The following is a 19,119-nucleotide window of genomic DNA, read 5'->3' on the forward strand; positions in this document are numbered from 1 at the left end:
TCTAAATGAAGCTAGATACATTCACAAGGAGAAACACTTGTTTCAGAAACAGTTTCAAACTTCTGAACAATCACTCCCTCACTGCAGTCACAATCACAGTCTGCCCTGGCCTGCATTCTCTTCCAAGAATGTTTTACTTTGCGGTGAGCACGTTCAAGCCGATCCCAACTCTCTTTAACCAGAGCATCCACTGCCTCTGAAAATACCTGCAAATTACATTGAAACAACTGTATATGATTTTGCTGCCTGTTGACAGTAATTTGTAACGTGAAAAGAGACTGTGATAAAGCAGCATTTTAACAAAGAAGCATTCGATGGCATGTTCACTCGAAATGACACAGCAATGTGTGTTAGTACTTCTGGGCGGCAATTATTCAAGACCTGCATTGCTTCTTAATACATTGGTCAATAAGGAAAATAGGATGAAAAGAGTATCATAAATGGCTTATAGAGAAACAATTCTAATAATTTTAATGGCACTGAGAACAGCTGTCTACGTTTGTTTTACAAAACTATTTTTCTGAATTGAATTCCGTGTCATAAAGGCATATCAACCTCATGTCATATTAATCTTGACTTTTCTATGATTCCTTATGCGTTTTTGCTATTTATGCTACTGTTTCTGCAAGCTGGATAATAGCAGTATCATATCATTCTGGTTTCAGACAAATAGAGCAGGTGTGTTTGGCTGGTGGTCAGCGTGTGTGTTCTGGGCTGCTAGAACAACAACATCAACAAGAACAACAATTCCTTGTGTTTGTACAGTCATTTCCATTTCCTCGTGGAGGAGGGGACCCACGTCAGCTGCAGGTATACCCAGGGGACGAACAGCTGCCCCACTGCTCGGCAGATCAGAGGGAGAAATGAGAAACTGCTTCATCATCTGGATTATGGCAGGAAGGCCAGACTGTGCGCTATTTAGTGTTGCATTGGCTAGGAAACTGGGATTTAAACTGCTACCGAAGCAGTGGTTTAGGATTTCTCACGGGCAAATAGACGGGGTTTCTTTAGGTCTTTTTCACTTCCTTCAGTACAGTGTCCCTGGGCACCATACTGGAAAGTCTGGTCAAGAGTGAACATCGCCACCTATTGGCCTCACTACCCCACATCAGCAGCTGGGATGCACCTGAAGAACTGGCTCTAAATACAGGGCCTGGGGGAACCCCTGTGTCCTTTGTGTCCTTTCTTTTGCTTGCATATCATGTTAAGTTGCGCTAATAAGGACTGGATTGTCATTGTCATTCCCACCTCTGTTAGTTCATTCCTAACTGGTCAGCTGTTCAGAGCAATTATGTCAGATATAAGGAAGAAAATGCTTTATTAGCAAGATGAGGAGAAATTGCATGTTCTGTATACAATTACAGTACTTCTGTGAGTGCTGAAATTGTTGAAAATATTGGGGTATTTTTCAAACCAAGGACTGACTTCAGAAAAAAAGTCTAAACAAGCAAGCAAATCAGTTCAAAGTGTCAGTCAACACTGGTGATTAAGAGCCCAGTTGGAATGAAAACCAGCAGACTCCTGGGTCCCTCAGCACCAGGACTGACAACCACAGTTTTAGAGGTCCTGCTATCCCACCTCTGATCAAGTCCTGCCTTTTGTACCTTCTGAAATCTGATGAGATAATGTTGGGAAGTGATAGAGCCTCTGTCAAAAAAGTCAAAAGGAAGAGTTTCTTACTGGGAATATCCAATACACTTCGCAGCATCTGCTCCTGAAGAGATAGCTACAGTGGGAACTCGGTTTCTTTGCTAGTCTGAAGATAGGAGAAAAAGGTGGTCCAGTAAGCTACTCAGTGTAACGCAGAGTGAGCGGTAAGAGAGTAGGTTGAACGTTCTTGTAAAACACTTGCTGAAATAGGATTTCGAGTCATTACGATTCACTGTGTGGTTGTTCACTGTTACTGTTACAACAGACATTGCAATCGGATTGCAATGTGGGGGATCTAATTCAGATCTTCGTCTGGATAGAGCGTCCTGTATGTACTGTATTGCTGATTGTATAAATCTACCCTAATAAATACTATATTTCAGGACCCATTTGACAAAATAGATCTTCCTTTTGTCCACAGGACATAAAGTAGAGCCTTTAAATCATTGCTGTTTCCAGTTAATAATGCACGGTGGATCTCCTTCTTCTTTGTGACTTTCTAAGTGTGTGACTAACCTCCCGTTAGACATCAGGCAAGAACAGGTGGCCATTCAACTTGGGCATATTATTTATATTAAGTCTTGAAGAAAGTGGACAAATTTGTAATTTATTTCTGGATCAATTGCATGACAATGATGTGCCTTTTTCTTCTTCTTCCTTTTTTAATAGCTCAATTAAATAGGTTAATTCCAAGCTGGCCTTTGTAAATCAGAACTTATCACCCCCTTAACTATCTACCACCAGCCAAGCCCGTTTATTATTCATCGCAATCAAATAACTGTGGCGGTTGGTAAAGTTGGCTTTTTTCATATCAGAATTGCTTTTTATTGAGTAACGTGCAAACACTCGCAGACCCTAGCTTCCAGCAGCCCCGCTGAAAATGAGCAATTCTCTCATTGTAATAATGTGCTTCTGTCATCTCCTTATTATCAGCATGATAAAAGATGAAATATTCACAGATGCTGCCCTCCTAACCTGATCACGGCTTGATATTGGAGCTTTGGAAATGAGTTTTATAAGCTTTAATATACTCCTTGGCAGACTGACCTCTGAAATTAAACATTATTACAGAGCGGATATTTAAAAAGCCAGGGCCACAAATTACATCAAAATGAAAATATTAAGGAACATTACGAATATATCAAGTGGCGCTCATCGGATTTTTTCCCTCCGAAGTGCCGTATTGCTCAGCATTGAAGTGTCAGAGACATCAGGAAAAAAATAATAACAATGCAGGCACCTCTTTTTTATATGTCGGAATAAACTAATTATTGGAATGCATTTTCATACCCTGGTTTTTAGGCAAGAAAGGATCATCGAATTGGTTTGGTTGGGAGGGGGCGGGCAGAGCTGTATCTGCCCTCAGTCTCTTCGTTCGGCTCAGGCTACTTGTTTGCAGCACATTAACATTATTAAATGCAATATACTTTGGAGTATAGAAGTAAACCATATATTAAACAGCTCAGGACTCGGAAAGATGTCGCTTAATAATATTCAGCATAAGACATGTTGAAGAAATTTCAGTAGATGCAGTCCTGCCAACCAGCACAGGCAAAAAGAGAATCTTATTGTATAACACTCTGAATATATTGAATAGAGCCATACTTGTTTCACTTATTCCCATTTTGTTGGGTATTAATTGCAAAACCAGTGTCCCAAATAACTTGAAGTTTTTTTGTCTTTATACGGTGGTATATAGTTTTCATTCAGGAAGGTTTTTTAACATACTATCCATCCATTTCTATCCAATCATTGCTCCCAATACAGTATCCCAGGGGAGCTGGAGCCTATCCTGGCAAGCAATGGGCGCAAGGCAGGGTACACCCTGGACAGGACTCCAGTCCATCGCAGGGCATACACAGAGACAATCACACACACTCACACCAGGGCCACAACCTACCAGTATGTCTTTGACCTGCGGGAGGAAACTGGAGCACTCAGAGGAAAGCCACAAGAACAGGCGGAGAACATACAAACTCATACAAACTTGAAAGAAGCCTGGGTATCGTCTTCAAAAACATGTTGACATGCGTTTGTACTGCACTTTCTGCAACTCTTGCATTAAGCAGTGCCTCTTGTTATTGATTGTAAATGGACTTCCACATAGTTTCCTCTCATGTCATCTGGTTCGTTTCCCTGCTGATTCTGAAGACGTCCACTGGATTGACTTTGTCATTGCAATGCAAAGGGAATCGCTCTGTCTAGAGAGACTGTTTGATCAGACAGACACAGGGAAGGGCTTTGGGTTCACTGATTCTGAAAAAGCAAGTGCCATACGAAAGGGGAGAAAATATTGAAAGCTTTTAAATCGATTGAACTGAACTCGGTTAAATGGACTTATGTGAGAGATTCATTTCCCGGTTTTCAAAGATGTCTTTCAAATTGCTCACCTTCTGTCTTGATCGTAATAATGCACAGTCTATTTCTACAGTTGTTTTTTTTCCTCGGGAGGAGAAACCACTCCAGGTTTTACCCTCTGTGCTGTAAGAGAGGGAGTCACTGACAGAGAGGAAGGGAAACTGCGGGGGTTGCTGGCTTGCTTGCCAGGAGGAAAATAATCCGACTTCTCCTTGCTCCCTTTTCGCTTCATTCATTTTGCCAATGCAACTGGCGTTTCCTTGCTTATTTTCCAAGTAAGGTGGTCGTGCTTATAAATATAGCAAATGATAGACAGAACAGGAGCAAGGTCATCCTGGGCCCCTGATGACATGATTGCAGTGTGTTCTTGTTAGAAATACACATCGTTAGCTCATTAGAGACCCCCATGAGAGCCTCCCCTCCCACTAGTGGCAGCAGTTCTGTGAATCTCCCTTTGATAAGGTTTAAAGAAGTTAGGGGGACTGTTTCTGTCGAGAAAGGGTAATGCGTTAATAAAGCACAGCTGACAGCGAGATTAAATGAAGGATTTTCATCCCAGTTAAGGGCCTTCACAGGCTTTGACTGCAGATACATCTGAGCCCACACTTCCCTGTTTGGGAAAATTATCCGACCAGCTTGTGTTTCAGCAGTTCAGATATCAAATGGCCTTTGTTCCATTCAGTGCATGTAAACCATTATCTACAGTATCTGTATCCTCAGCACTGGACATATACACAGATGTCTTTATGCTGACACACAAACACATACAAGCTTACTGTCAATTTGTGACCCTGGAGCAACTTATTTTTTTCGTTCAAAGGCTCTGGGTCTGTTGCAACACATCACATAAAAACATTAACTGCCTTTACTGTTTTTTTAGCTCAAAAAGCCCATTAAGGACCAATTGTACAGGAATTCAATGTCATTTTAAAACACTTAACAACACAAAATATCCTTGACACGCTGATCTGTGCAACTCGGTTGCTGTTTAATTCCTTTTCTCATCCACATGCATGTTTTTATGTACTGTATTTGTAGACTCTCAGGGTTACACAGTGTTACAGTGTCTTTCTAAATCACAGCTGCTCTTGAAACATGGTAGTAAAAAGTTCCCTGCCTCATCTGAATTAAAACACCAGGAGAGTTATCCTTCAGTAAGGAGATCAGGCAATGTTGTTGCTCACCTGGGAAGCACCACTACTTTGCTGGGTAAATTTAAGTTTAAAATATGCAGTTAGCTTTAGGGTTAAACACTGGTGTTAGGTATAGGATTAGATCATAGCTACTATTATAGTACTCAAATAGACACGTGTCTTGCACTTGAAAAATTACTTCTGATAAGTAATCAGTTTTAAGGGAATTTTGTAAGGGATTATTTTTTAATATTTAAAAAATAGGGAAAAACATTTACAAAGTAGAATGTTTCAGTGATTTACATAGTGTTTATAAAACCACCATAAAGTAACACATTAAAAGCAAATCTCTTCAGTTTACTCAGTGTTTAACACTATCCCCACACATACTGTATACACTCTGCAGCTGAAACTGCCCAGCACTCCATGTGTTTGTGTATATGGATCCAACAGCCCAACAAGTGTAGAGTGCCCAAAAATGCCTAGAGTGAGATGTTGACAGTGAGCTGATCTATTAAATGTTGAAAACAGACAGAATGTCTGATGTTCTACACTGGTGTTTAGGGGGCAGGAAGGCACTGCTGTCATGGTGTGAGAATTGCAGACTACCTCAGCTACACCTTAACATCCTGGACACAAGAGCAAGCCTATGCTATTGGGCTACAGTTGGTGGATGTGCAGTACAGAGTAAATCCGTTCACACCTAATCTGCAAATTTGACATGTGCGACAGACAGTATGAGTTCACGCAATGTTTTGACCGTGCTGTTATACGGCATTTGATCCCTCTTTTGCTAAATCACGCAGTGCGGTTTGGTGAGTGCTCCTCTGATGCTTGTACACAGTTTGTTTTTTGGGGATTTTCATTCTAATCCTCCTTGTCTCCTACACTTCTCACTCAGTAGCTGGGCAAGAGAACAGTTTTACATAAAGTAGTAACAGTAATTTGTGCTGAAGGGGAATTCCTTTATATTTTGTGCATCATGCTTTTATGCCAAAATTGTAAAATGCACATATATGTACAGTCATACCATGTTCAATGCTGAGATCTCAATCTTCGTCTTCACATTTGCATATAAAAGCACCACCCATCACCTTTCATTTTGAAATAAAAAAAACAAGATTAGAATGGGCTACAGTAACACATGGACCTGAAGGCCACCAAGATATTATGCTGTGAGCTCTAACTGCCTCTGTTCTTAACCAAATACTCTCTTCTGTTTAGCACTGGGCTTCATGCCAAGCAAGAGAGTCAGGGAGCACCAGAGTGTGACGGACAGTATGGGTTTATGATGCAGGCTAGCACCCACTGGGGGCTCAGTAGATACTGCCAAAGTCATCTTGCTTGCAAGCTAGGATGAACCTGCGCCAGGCTCTTATTCATGGCCCACAGCTCCCCCGTTCTTGTGAGTAATACTCAGCGTGAGTTCGCTTTTGATATTGTGGCCATGTTCAAGACAGCAGAACATCGCCTGTGCTGTACAAACAGATCACACTGAATATAAGAGTAAAAGAACAGTGTGGCATTATCAGCACTTCAGCTTCATTGAGAGCATTCATTTTTACTTTCTTACTGGGCTCCCCAAATTGTCACTGTTTGGCTGATTGCTTCAACCAAGGTGACACACATTCACACACTGCACGGAAGACCAACGACAAGAAAACACAGATTAGACAACACAACGTTAAACAATTCTAGTATACAGGAATGAACTTAACTTAAAATCTTGTGATCTTGAAGCTTCAATTTGAACAGATTATCAATCTAGACTGCTAATTATATACGCAGAAGTGAAATTGTGAGATTTTTTTACTCAGTTCTGCTTCGAGGTATAATGAAGGGTAATTAATATTCATGACCATTATTCACAGCAATTGCGTGCTCTTAAAAGACACTATAACCCTGTGTGCTGCTCTTTGTAAGACATTACAGTATACAGTACCTGTCTGCTTAATCTTATCTTTACTCTGCTGATGAGCTCTCATTAAAGTAAAATGCAGGTACTGTAGCTGTCTGTAGCTACTGTAACTTCTATTTTATACACACAAATGAGGAATTAGAAATATTATTAGAAGTATAATAGAAGTATTATTAGAAAGTTATGAAACATCTAATTAATATGCATTCCCATAATTAAAAAAAATATATTAATTTATCCGTCTTCCTATTTCTGTATTTGTATTCATGTTAAAATGTTGAAATATTTAATCACAGAAAAAATGCTTTGCATTCACTTTTGCCCTGCACTCGATCTCCGTACAGAGTAATGAAGAAGCTGTTCTAGCCTTTGTCTTTGTCTGTTCTAGTCTTTTCATGCATTTAAACTCAATAAGATTTTATGATTCTGTACAATCATACACTGCTGCAATTTGCTTTTTTATTTCCAAATGGCCCACGCAAGCCCACCTCAGAGTAACAATAAATCTGCCTTTTATATTAAAAAATAAAATAAAATGTATTATGGCAGCAATAGGCCTGATATTGAAAATGATGTTATCTGGAGTGAGTGAGAGGGAGGCTGGTATCTAACCTTGAAATCAGACAATATTGCGCTGGAACCTCTGACACTGACAGGGCTGTCTGAGGACGCCCCCTTAGCACACCTCAAAGTGTTGATTTTTAATAATGCTGAAGGAATCAACATGTACAGTCATGACATTTCGAAGATGTCGCAACCCCACAAATTGAAGTATCGCTTTATGAAATGGAGACTGAAGATAATATGGTTTTGTTGGAAACAAATCTCCACTCCTCGCGTGCGCTTTCTCGAAGGTGCAAGCGGACCCCGGCGTTGAGAGACAAGAAAGATCACTCCGCCAGCCCCGCTGTGAGACCCCGAGACACTGAAACACTAGACTGCAGGCTGCGCGTTCCGCTCTCCTTTTTGAACAACTTCTCATTTCGCTTTCTTTCCCCATTCCTTCCTGTGCACTTTCTTCTCTTTTATTGCGTGTTCTTCTTTACGACGAACACAACTCAGAAACCGATTCGCCTGCCTCAGACCCGAACACGTTCTGCGCTCTCTTCAAGATTTCAGACCCTCTCTCTCTTACCTCTGGTCTCAAGAATAGCGTCAAGTTTCTACAGTTGTTCAGATGCGCGAAGGTGTGACGTAAAGTTGAAGTGGTTTCTATTTTATAAGGTTTTTATATGGCTTTTAAAATCACCGAGGGTTCTGTTCTCCCCTAACTTTTAAAATTGAAGACATTTGTCTACCCCCCCCCATTTCCCAGTAATCAGAGTGGGTGACTCAGATTGTTTCCTAAAAACTCCTATGACTACAGTATATGCTACAGTACATGTATATGATGTTTTCTGAGGACAGCGCACTAGTGCAGTTTGTAATTATCAAACGCAGGTTTTCTTGGAGATGTTTTAAAAATGATCAGCCCAATAATTTAGAAATCTTCAGGATGTACGTACTGTAGTATGTCTTTGTCGAGGCAGTATTACACTTAAGGCACCAGCTTTGTGTTAGCTGAAGAGAAGGTCCTCACAAAAATCCATAGTATTTTATGAATGGTAAAAGTATGGTGTAACCTAGAGCTGTAGCATAGCATCATACAAACAGTGGGAAACATGCAGAAATTCCATACAAACTTCATGGAGAGATTGTTTACCAGAACTATTAAGTGAGATCCCAAGGTCTGCTTATTTTCCTTCCAACTGAGGTCTTTGTAATTTAATTTTAGTGACAAATTGAGTTTACAGTAAGCTCGCCTTCATAGCTAATACATTTCTTAAATGTTGTATTTTTATTTTTTACAGCTGGATACTGCAATTTCCTAGGAGCATGTAATGTACTGTAGTAAGGGGTGTCTTTGTGAGGAAGCCACCATCTTGGCTCAAATCCCTGTGTGACTTTGAGCCAAGATGTCCACCTGTTAATTAAGAGGAGATGTGGAGTCTTTGGCGCTTGGAAGGAATGGGATTCGACTTGAGGGAAAGGAGCTAAGGGGATGAGCTCTGCTCGGATTTAAACTCTTCTTGGCTAATTGAGAGGCTTATAGCACCAATTCAGAAGAAAAGATTCAGTCTGTTTCTAGGCACCAGTGTGGAAGGAGGGAGAGAGGGAGCTCCAGAGGAGAGTTCTCATTGGTTTGGGCTTATGGGATTCAGTAAGTGAGGGAAGCTTAATCAAAAACTGCTTAGACTCCACTGAGGGGCCTCACAGGTACTACACATGTGGACTGCACGGTAGTTTGTTTGTCAGACTCAAGGGAGCTGAAGTATATTGTTGAAAAGCAGCGGAACCATGGCTGACTGGAGACTTTGGGACCTGGAGGAGTGGGCCATCACCTGGCAAGATAGAAGATTACCTTCCTCCCATGTGTGAGAGCGAGGAGTCTAGCTGGCACAGGTCAATCTGGAGATTGAGAGAGTTAGGCATTGGCACACGTGGCTGTTGCTCTGTTAGGGATTCCAAATGTTTGCTAGAAAGGGAGACCTCCCTGGCCAAACAAGATTGGCTGGCAGAGTTACTGAGGTGTAGACCCCTCACTGTGTCGGAGACAAGACTTGGCAACGATAGAGTATGAGTAGGACATAAGAAGCGAAGTAAGAATTAGAGTGAAGAAACCTGGGAGCCACAGAACAGGAATGGATACGAATGTGTCAGTGCCCGGTCATATTAGGAGTTAGTGAAAAGTGAAAGGGAGCTGGGCGCCACTGAGTTTGTCGAGAATGTAATGGAATGCACCAGCGCTTGGTGTAAAGAAGATGTGTGAATACAAGTGAGAGAGAATGTGATGAGAAACGAGTTGTGTGAAGAGACTTTGGAAGACCTGAAGATGGGAGGATTCTGCTGACTCTTTCCTGAGAAAGGACAACGTGTGAGAGCTAGGATCCCAGTGGAAGTCTGAAAGACTGCGGCAGACCATTCAGAACATCATAAATGACAGAGTTTTCTATAGAACTACGGAGAGTGTGAAGAGTGTGGTGGGGTGTGTGCCAGTGTTGTGGCAGAGCAGAGCAATCGCAGGAAGCCTCCGTCAGTGAGGGAGCAGCTGGAACGTCTACCAGCAGATGTTGGGGTCACCAGGACAAGGGCTGGAGAGCAGAACCACACAGAAACTCAGGCAGAGAAAGGAATTATTTCCTAGTGGCCGACCTGGAGAGGGTCTTTATGGGCAATTATGACATTTAAATGATATCAATTTTATTTGATTTAAAGGGCTTTGAGAAGCGACTTTTAAAATAACTTTATAAAATAATGGTGCTACTGTATATAAAATAAAGTTTATAATTATTAATTAAATATAATTAAATTTAATATGATTAAATTCCTAAACCAGATATGAAGGTGATACATAGGTAAAATTACATTTTAAAAAAGTGAATGTTTTAATAATAATTCTGAAAGACTTTCAGGAAAAATCCTATTATGTTTAATGATGGAAAATTGTACTAATTTTCTTTTTTTAATTGACCACTCGGGTTTGTAAAACAAAAAACAGAAGACAGCAGCCTTTCCAGGAATTATGTTTGAGTCTCCAGCTTTAGCATAAAACCACACATTCCTGGCAAGGGTCAGAGCAACCTAGAGTTGATCTTGGATTCAAGGTGATAGTGCACAGTGGTTGGAATGCAAGTCCATCACAGGGAACACACTCACAGGCACACACTTTAAAGACAGTTTAAAGATGCCAGTTCACCTAGTCAACACTTCTTGGCGAGGTTCGAAGACAAGGAGAATTTTTTTAATTCTATAGAGAGAAAGCCCATCCAGTCCAGAACCAAATACTGTATAGACTTCCAGAGGAACAAAAGAGACACTGGCCAGCAACAAAGAAAAAAAAACACATTAAAACAGCGGAGCATAGTTCAGGCTGGTCTAAAGTCATGGTCTGTGCCAGTCATACCTCATACAGATTGTTCTCCAATAGAGTTCACAATCAGGCTTAGTCATTTTTTTATGATGGAGGCTGTAGTTTGAATGAAGCACACCTCATCTTCATGTTGGTCGATGAGCTGTCTAATCTCCATTTTGAAGTAAACCCCAAACCCTTTCTCACTTTGTTGGTGTCCAACAGCAGGAGGCCTCAGATAGCTTACTGGCCAGCCCATTTCGATGCAGGGCTTCACTAAAACCAATTCCCTGATTAGACAAATGATTTAATTGTCAGTTATTTAAACAGCGCATGAGCCCTTCGTGTGAAAATCCAGAAACTGAAACAAGCTGGAAGGTCTGCAGTCAAACCGCACATGCCCTAGAGAAACAGGTCTGCTTGCTGTTTCTTCCTGGATTTATACCAAACATGGGCATTTTTGAGCCCTTCTCCCATCTGCTCTGACTCATCATTGGCAGAGCTCGCCCTGAAGAGCTCCTGTAAGCACTCCAGCTCCTCTCAGATTCTATTTTGGTTGCAGACCCTCACAGGGTCATTGTCAGCTGCACTGCTACACACCTGTGTTCATTCCCTATTCAGCCCTTGATTCAAATCCCTTAACCTGGGGTTTTCCCTTTCCTGGCTCTGCTGTGCTGGGGGGGTTTCATCCACCGTTTTAATTGTTTGCAGCTCAGTAATATGCAGATTTGAAGCTGCGTCCAATTTGTTTTGGAAGTACCTTGATATCCCCAACAGACTCTGCAGGTGGCCACAGTTGAAAACTCAAAAAAGGAGAGATGATGAACTTTAAATTCAATGTCGAACAATGTAACCAAGAGCTCAGCCAGAGCAAGGATTAGAAGAAACTGGATTCCCAGGATGCTAGACTGGGAAATCTTGTCCTAACACTAATCCCATCCTTCACCCTTCACTGTACATAGTAGTGGTCCCAGATTGCTTTCATCATTTTGGCTCTTGACTATTTTAGCTGGCACAAAGCATTATAGTGAATTAATTAATCCTACAACAACACCGTGGGTGTTACTTAACGCCTCACATTGGTTTACTAATTGCGCCTGTCATATTTTGTGCATATGTGTTAGAAATGAAGCTCAGGAGGTTCCAGCTGAAAAAGACAAAGTTATGCAGTCAATTTATTATAAAGCAGAAGGCCACTGAAGCCTGGAACCTGAGTACAGCAAGTCCAGAGTGAGGAGCACAAGGCCCTCATTTTTTGACAATTGTTATTGTTTGCTTGCTTCCGCAGAAAGGCTTTGAAAGGTCTTGAAAGCAGCCAAAGTGAAAACTGTTGAAAGGTTAACTGTGGCATTAATATTTAACGCCTTTCTTTGTCTAGCTAGGGTGTGCAGACGCGGATTTGCACAACACAGAGCCGAGGTGGTTTTGCGGGCCACTGAGTGTGAGTTTGAAAAGCGCGCTGTTACATATACAGCAGCTTTTTCCTCTCTTGTTCCGAGTGAGGAGTGTGAAGTGTCGCTCTCTGAACCCGTGTGCTTCATTACGTAAACAGTAAATAATAAACAGGGGCTTATAAATCATTTACTGCGACCATTGAAGGCAACAAACCCTTTACAGTATGAAATAATTCAGGCTTTCAAAACACGGTTGTTTTGATTACGTTTCCAGTTTGCCTTTGTCATGTAAGTGGATATGCATGGAATATTTTTGTCTTGCAAACTGCAGCCGGGGAAGTCATGGCTTGGCACCTTAGTACCGATCTGACTCATTATCTTCTGACTTCCCACCTAGCAAACTTCATGCATCTGACTCTGGTCTCCTGTTTGTCCCCCAAGCTTGTCTACACACAGTACTATGGGTGACAGGGGGTGCTCTTGTTATGCCCCAGAGCTCTAGAATTCTGTCCCCAAGGAGATCAGTCACCTTCCCTGAGCATTTCAAATCAAAACCTGCTTCTTCAGCGAAGCTTTTACTTTTTTCGGTCCTGTGTCTGCCCCTTGCATCTTCTTCTGCATTCTAAGCACTTGTTCTTAATTGTGCAAATTTTGTTCACTCATCTCCTTTTTAACTTTTAACTTTGAGAAGATACTTTTAAAGGTGCTATACAAAATAAAGTTTATTTTTTATTGGTGAGGACTATTCAAAGCAAAATGGTTTCTTTCAAAATGGTCTTTGTCTTTCACAATTTGTGAATTAATTCATTTTGTTACCCAGTCATTAAAACTACATCTGGTTCTCTTAATATACAAAGATAAAGACACCATGTTGTGTCCCATCATGAGCCTATAAATGAGGGTATATAAAAGAGTCCCAAAAACTCAAATTCTCTAGAGACAAAAACACACTCAGAAGACCCAACATTTTTTTATTTGGATGATAATATTTTTATAAACACTGTTCCCATAATCATTAGGTGCTCTGTTCTTGTTTAGTGACAGTGGTTAAAGGCATACAAGCTGTCAGATGAAAGAGAGGAAAGAAATATTAAAATATTTATCTAGAAACTGTTGCTGCATTGCAACTTGCCTGTAGATGGCACTCCAAAACTGATAAGAGACTGCAATCTGTTTGGTACTAGAGAAAATACTCTTACAGGGCGAAGTGCTGTGAAAGCCTTATGGGTTATTACTGTATATTACCTGTATTAGATTTGCTTGTATTTCTGATTTGAACACAAAGAGATTTAAAATTGAACTGCATTTCTATTTTAAAAATCTGCAGATTTGCTTTCATAGTTCTAGCATTGTCTGAATCAGTTGCAGGTACATTTTCTGTGGTGGTGTACATTAGTACACAAGAAAACATAGTCCACATTCCAAAATCTATTAATGTTTGCAAAGTATGACAAATCCGGACTGGAGAATGTCGTGCTTTTGCCTTAAAATCTTCAACTACCACCAGCTGAATAAAAAGGTTAACATATCCAAACTAAATAACCATAAAGAGTGACTAGTGTTTTGTAGTGTGGAGTATAAGCTCTGTAGCCGAGAAAAGCTTATAAAAGGCCAGACTTACAGTATATTCAAAATAACATTCCCAACAATCTGAAAACTTGGCTGTAACTCTCATTTAATAAGATAGCACCCATACATGTTTATAGACATGCTTTCAGTGTAAAAAGAAGCCTAGTTAATATTTGCTGTGTACTTTTGGAGCTATACACAGACATTAACAACCTATTTCACGTTATTTTAATTAATGTTTTCCAAATAAAATAAATTCAACCCAGCCAACATTTTAGAATAAATGGTGAAACATGATCAGAAGACACAAGTGGAATCAATATGGATGTGCATTGAAAGCTGAAAACAGAAGGCATTTCTTTACACAAATGATTGTGAGAGAGTGGAACAAGGAGCCCAGCCGTGCTGTTGAAGTGGACAACCTGGATACTTTTGAGAAATGGATGGATGGAGTATATAGATCAATTAGTTCTCGTCTGATTTCATTATCTCTCTTATGACCTTAGCAGAAAATTGTCAGCAGGGCATTGTTTTAAGATACACATGCAAGTGCATCATGTTGATTTTCCATCAGCAGCTTAGAACACAGAAACAGAAAGATTTCTTCCAAACTGAAAATATTAGAAATGCTACATTTTTGCTAAGTGTCAATTACCTAGAAAGAGGCTCTCTTAAACACATCTAATTCCTTGGGAGTTTTTTAGGAAGGTAAAATATGACAAAACATGGGCTGTGCTTCAGACACTTGCCAGAACTATAAGAAGTGTTTTTATATGAAGTGCTTTAAAATGTGATGGTACAATTTTTATTCAGAAGGCTAACATTTTTAATGGTGTTTTTGCTGGGAAGACATTTAATTAAATAAAAATTAGTGACGCCACTTTATTTTAATGATTGCAAAGGCAATCTATTTAAATAAATCCACTGTAATAAAAGCCATTTGCATTCTACTTTTTTCTGTGTACTGGAAAAATGGCTTTTTGGCACTTTGCAATAGACAACCTTTGTAAGACCTAACTAGCTAAAAGCAAAACCAAAAATCCAACATATTGTAGGATGACATTCAGTTGACCTGGGGTGCTGTCTGTATGGATCTTGCATGTTCTTCCCATGTTCATGTGGGTTTCCTCCCACAGTCCAAAAACATACTGGCAGATTAATTGGGTCGTGAGAAAATTGGCCCAGGTGTGAATGTTTGTGTGCCTGAATGTCTGTGTGCCTGTGATGGACTGCTGGTGACCCTGAATTGAATTAAGCACTTAGAAAATGGATCACCAATTTTTTTCCTTTTTATATCCCACAATGAGGCTTTAACAACAAAGCCCTTGAATATAAGAGGGGGGAAAGTTTGCGTGTGGAGTGATGAATTATATTTTCTTTTTTCCTAAACATGTGCTTATCATAGATATGTGCCATGTTTCTTACTGTGAGTCCCCTGGTTTCTACAGTACAATGTGTTCAGTTACACATCTTACAGAATAATCCAGACTCAACTCTGGATAAGGCTCAACCTGAATCTCTGAATGCCGGTACCCGAGACATGTTTTCGAAATGAACTTAGACATTTTCTTATAGATAGCATGAAAATCTTCATCCGCCTAAGAGATGAAAGCTAGTCATCACCGAGTGCTAAGGATCCACCCTGGGGATTGTGTTGAGCTCAGATATGGCGAGTGGACGTCTGATTGTGAGACAGGGATCCTGGGAAGACCATGTTGTGTCTGCTTCTCTATGCTCAACTGCCTGATTATTGATGTACTGAACTGATATCATGCATTCTGCTTGGGGGGGTGGGTGGCTTACTGTGTTTTTCACCAGCCATGCTGTGTCCTGCCCAGCCCCAGCCCCCACTGCTGCCACTGCAAGAGCAGGAATTTGGCGCTCAAAAGGAGCGGACATGAGCACAGAGCAGGATCTTGACCCTATCAATCCAAAACAAATCATGCAAATCTAAAACAATCAGAACTATTTTGGGGACCATGGCTTGTGCATTCTGTTGTTCATGACATGCCTGCAGTGTTGTTGATAATATTTTCCCATATTATTAATATTTATACAGTATATAATTGAATTTTAGATACCTATAAACTTTTGCAGTTTTGTAACATCAGTGTATGAAACCTCTCCCAATTCATATTCCTCAATTGAAACCTTCTTAATCTTAAGATTTTTTTTTACTTTACATCGTTTTACTTTATCCTTATCTCCAGATCCCGGCTGTGCTCTAAATTGATGGCACATATTTAAACTCGGGGTGTGCTGCCGTCTCTGCTGATAGATCTCTCAAAGGAAAGGGTAGAAATGAACCAGCCGCTTAAAAACACTAATGACTTTATTCTTGTACAGTATAGTCAGAGGCAGGTGCACAAACATCGGCCAAGTGATCTTTGGTCCGAAGTGGAGCAAGCATTTCCTTGCCCCTTTTCACAGAAAATACCAGTTCTGATTTGCTTGTATTTCTGAACATGTAAAGTGACTGCATTAACATGTTGCTGGCAAATCTAACACGTGTGCCAGTAGAATCAAGTGCACATTTGCTCACTGCTGTGTTAAGCTAATGGTTGCAGCTCTGCTATGCCCCTGCAGGGATTTGATCAGGTAGCAGGCTCAGAGCACTAACAGAGTGCTCTGCCAGTGGCAAATTCCAATACGTCTCTCAAAAGACCAGGTCTTCGGCTGTGGGAGAATTCAATTTAGGTTTCAAGGGGGTGATGTCACTTCTGTAACAGGCTCAGTGCCAACTAGCTCATGTTGCCAGGGTTGTGAAATTGTACAACTAGGGGGCACTACTAATAATGTGTTGCTGCTTCCCCTCAGAACCTGACAACATAAAGTTACTAAAGGTCTTCTGTCCCATTTGGCACAAGTGGTCGGTAATAGCTTTTTGCTGATCCAAATATATTGTTTATATATTTCTGAAGCCAAGGCATTGGCCTGAACAATATGGCTGAGTAACTTGTTCCATACTCCCACAACCCTTGGAGTAAAGGCTTGTCTCCTGTTCTTGGTTGTAAATGCACATCCACCTAGTTTTCACTTGTGTCCTCTGGTTCATGTTTCCCTGCTGATTGTGAACAAGTCCACTGGGTTGACTGCCAAGCTGTTTAAGGTCCCCTCGTAGTCTTGCCTCTTCCAGACTAAAAAGATTGAGTTCTTTCAGCCTCTGAGTGTATGACTCTCCGCTCTCCATGGACACACCCCCTGGTAGCAAAGACTTCAACTGGAGTGTGCTTGCTGTGACCCACTTTGACGACACAGTTCTGTTAATGTATTTGTTAACAGTTTGGGTCTTATTATCACCTGCATACATGAAATAACTTCACCAGTACCCTGTTCTTGTAATTACACTGATGCAGCATCAGTGTCACGTTAAGAACATTGCCACTTCACATCATCAACACCCCAGTAAGTGTAGATTATTTCTCTAATACATAACAAAATAAAAGCTGAAGGGCCCAATTTTCCCTGCTGGCAATCAGAGAGCAAATTCTCATGTAATTAATTTCAAATGGGCAATTTGCCCACTGATTTTCCAGCAGGGAATGTAGGGACCAGTGTAATATAGTCCATATAACTCCCTTCTAAGATCTAACATGTATATGAATTTTAGAGGAAAAATGCAGTTTTCTTTCTATTTTTATCATAAAGTTTCAACGGCCTTTACCACAAATATTTTTCTTACAAAGGATATAGCACATGGCAGCACTGATCATTGGTAATTAATTCTCTAGGTCTTGGAAGCTGTTTGTAACACCTAAAGCAAGGACAACATGAGCATTTTTTGTTTTGTAATGGGGACTGAAGTACAAGTGAGAGTTCTGGGGCAGCTGGGGGCAGTTGCTCTTAATCCAGCGCCTTGTGAAGTGCGAGTTGCTTCTGGGAATAATGCGAGCAATGGGGCGAGGAACAGCCTGGCTAGCGGACTGGGAAGCAGTGTAGTCAGAGGGAGATCCATGGACGACCATCTCACATCTGCTTCTTCATGCTCAACTGCACAATTATTGACCTACTGAACTGATATCCTGCGTATCGGGGAAGGCGGGGATGTTTCTCATGCTCATGCTCTGTCAGGCGCAATCACAGTCCCCCCACCCCCTCCCCCGTTGCCAAAAAAAAGCCAATTGTCATGTTGGCGTATTTTTTTTTTCCATTTCTAACTGGGTGGTACATCAGCACTAGCTCCTATCCATAATCCTCTGCAAAGCAAGGGGCAATTGAAAGGGTCCAGCCTGAGATCAGAATCAGTGCAGTTTTCCCAATTGGAATTTCCCTTAGATATGTGGAAAACAGCTTTAATTACTATTTAACATTTCTTTCATTAATTGTGCTGTTTTAGATGTCTGCTTAGTGGACCCATGCTTTACTCTTTGAGTCAGTGCCCTTCAGAGGCAGTTTCTGTCTGAAATGAAGTGTCCTTTAACATTTTGTATTATCTTGGGAAGAGGCCTGGGAAAGGGCTTGAGCTTAAGCTAAATGGGCTTCCTTTAGTCATATCATGTCTTTCCATACTATTACTACCATATGCTTCCCATCATCATCTGGCTTTTCCAATCCAATGACAGAGAAGGGGTCCGTATGATCCAGCCACACAGCCCAGTTCTTCTCTTGCCTGGAATGCAGGCTGAGCTCTGCGGTCCAGATGTCACGAGTTCAGGCCAAACCACAAGTTCAGTCACACAACTGACCTGGGCGAGGTGGGGGAATACCCTTTTGTTGGCTTTCAAGTAGACAGAGACTCCTGTGGCTTGTCAGGCCTCTCTGGGCTTGTGGTGACGTGCATTCGCTCTCCTGTTAGTCACTGTGGGGCTGGGGGGCGGGCAGATCAAAGGAGCATGTCTGCTCTTCATCATCCTTCCCACGCGCTACAGAGGTGCCGTCCTGTGCCGAGGTGGAAGGCAAGACTTGGTGATTCCAAAGTGGGTGGGTATAGAAAGAAACCTACACAAACTACCGTAAAATAGAATACTTTTTGTCCAGAAATGCCTGTTCTGGCATCTCTATTCTGTGGCTCTTCAAAAATAAACAGAAACAGAACACATAAATATGGGTGGCATGGTGACACAGAGGCTTTGCTGCCTCACAACGATGGGACCCTGGGTACAATTCTGGACCTGGGGTGTTCTCTGAATGGAATTTGTATGTCCGCTCTGTGTTCCCTTGGGTTTCCTCTTTCCACAATTCAGAGACATACTGGTAGGTTAATTGGCT

Source organism: Lepisosteus oculatus, chromosome 11 (assembly GCF_040954835.1).
Source record: "Lepisosteus oculatus isolate fLepOcu1 chromosome 11, fLepOcu1.hap2, whole genome shotgun sequence".
NCBI classification, from domain to species: Eukaryota; Metazoa; Chordata; class Actinopteri; order Semionotiformes; family Lepisosteidae; genus Lepisosteus; species Lepisosteus oculatus.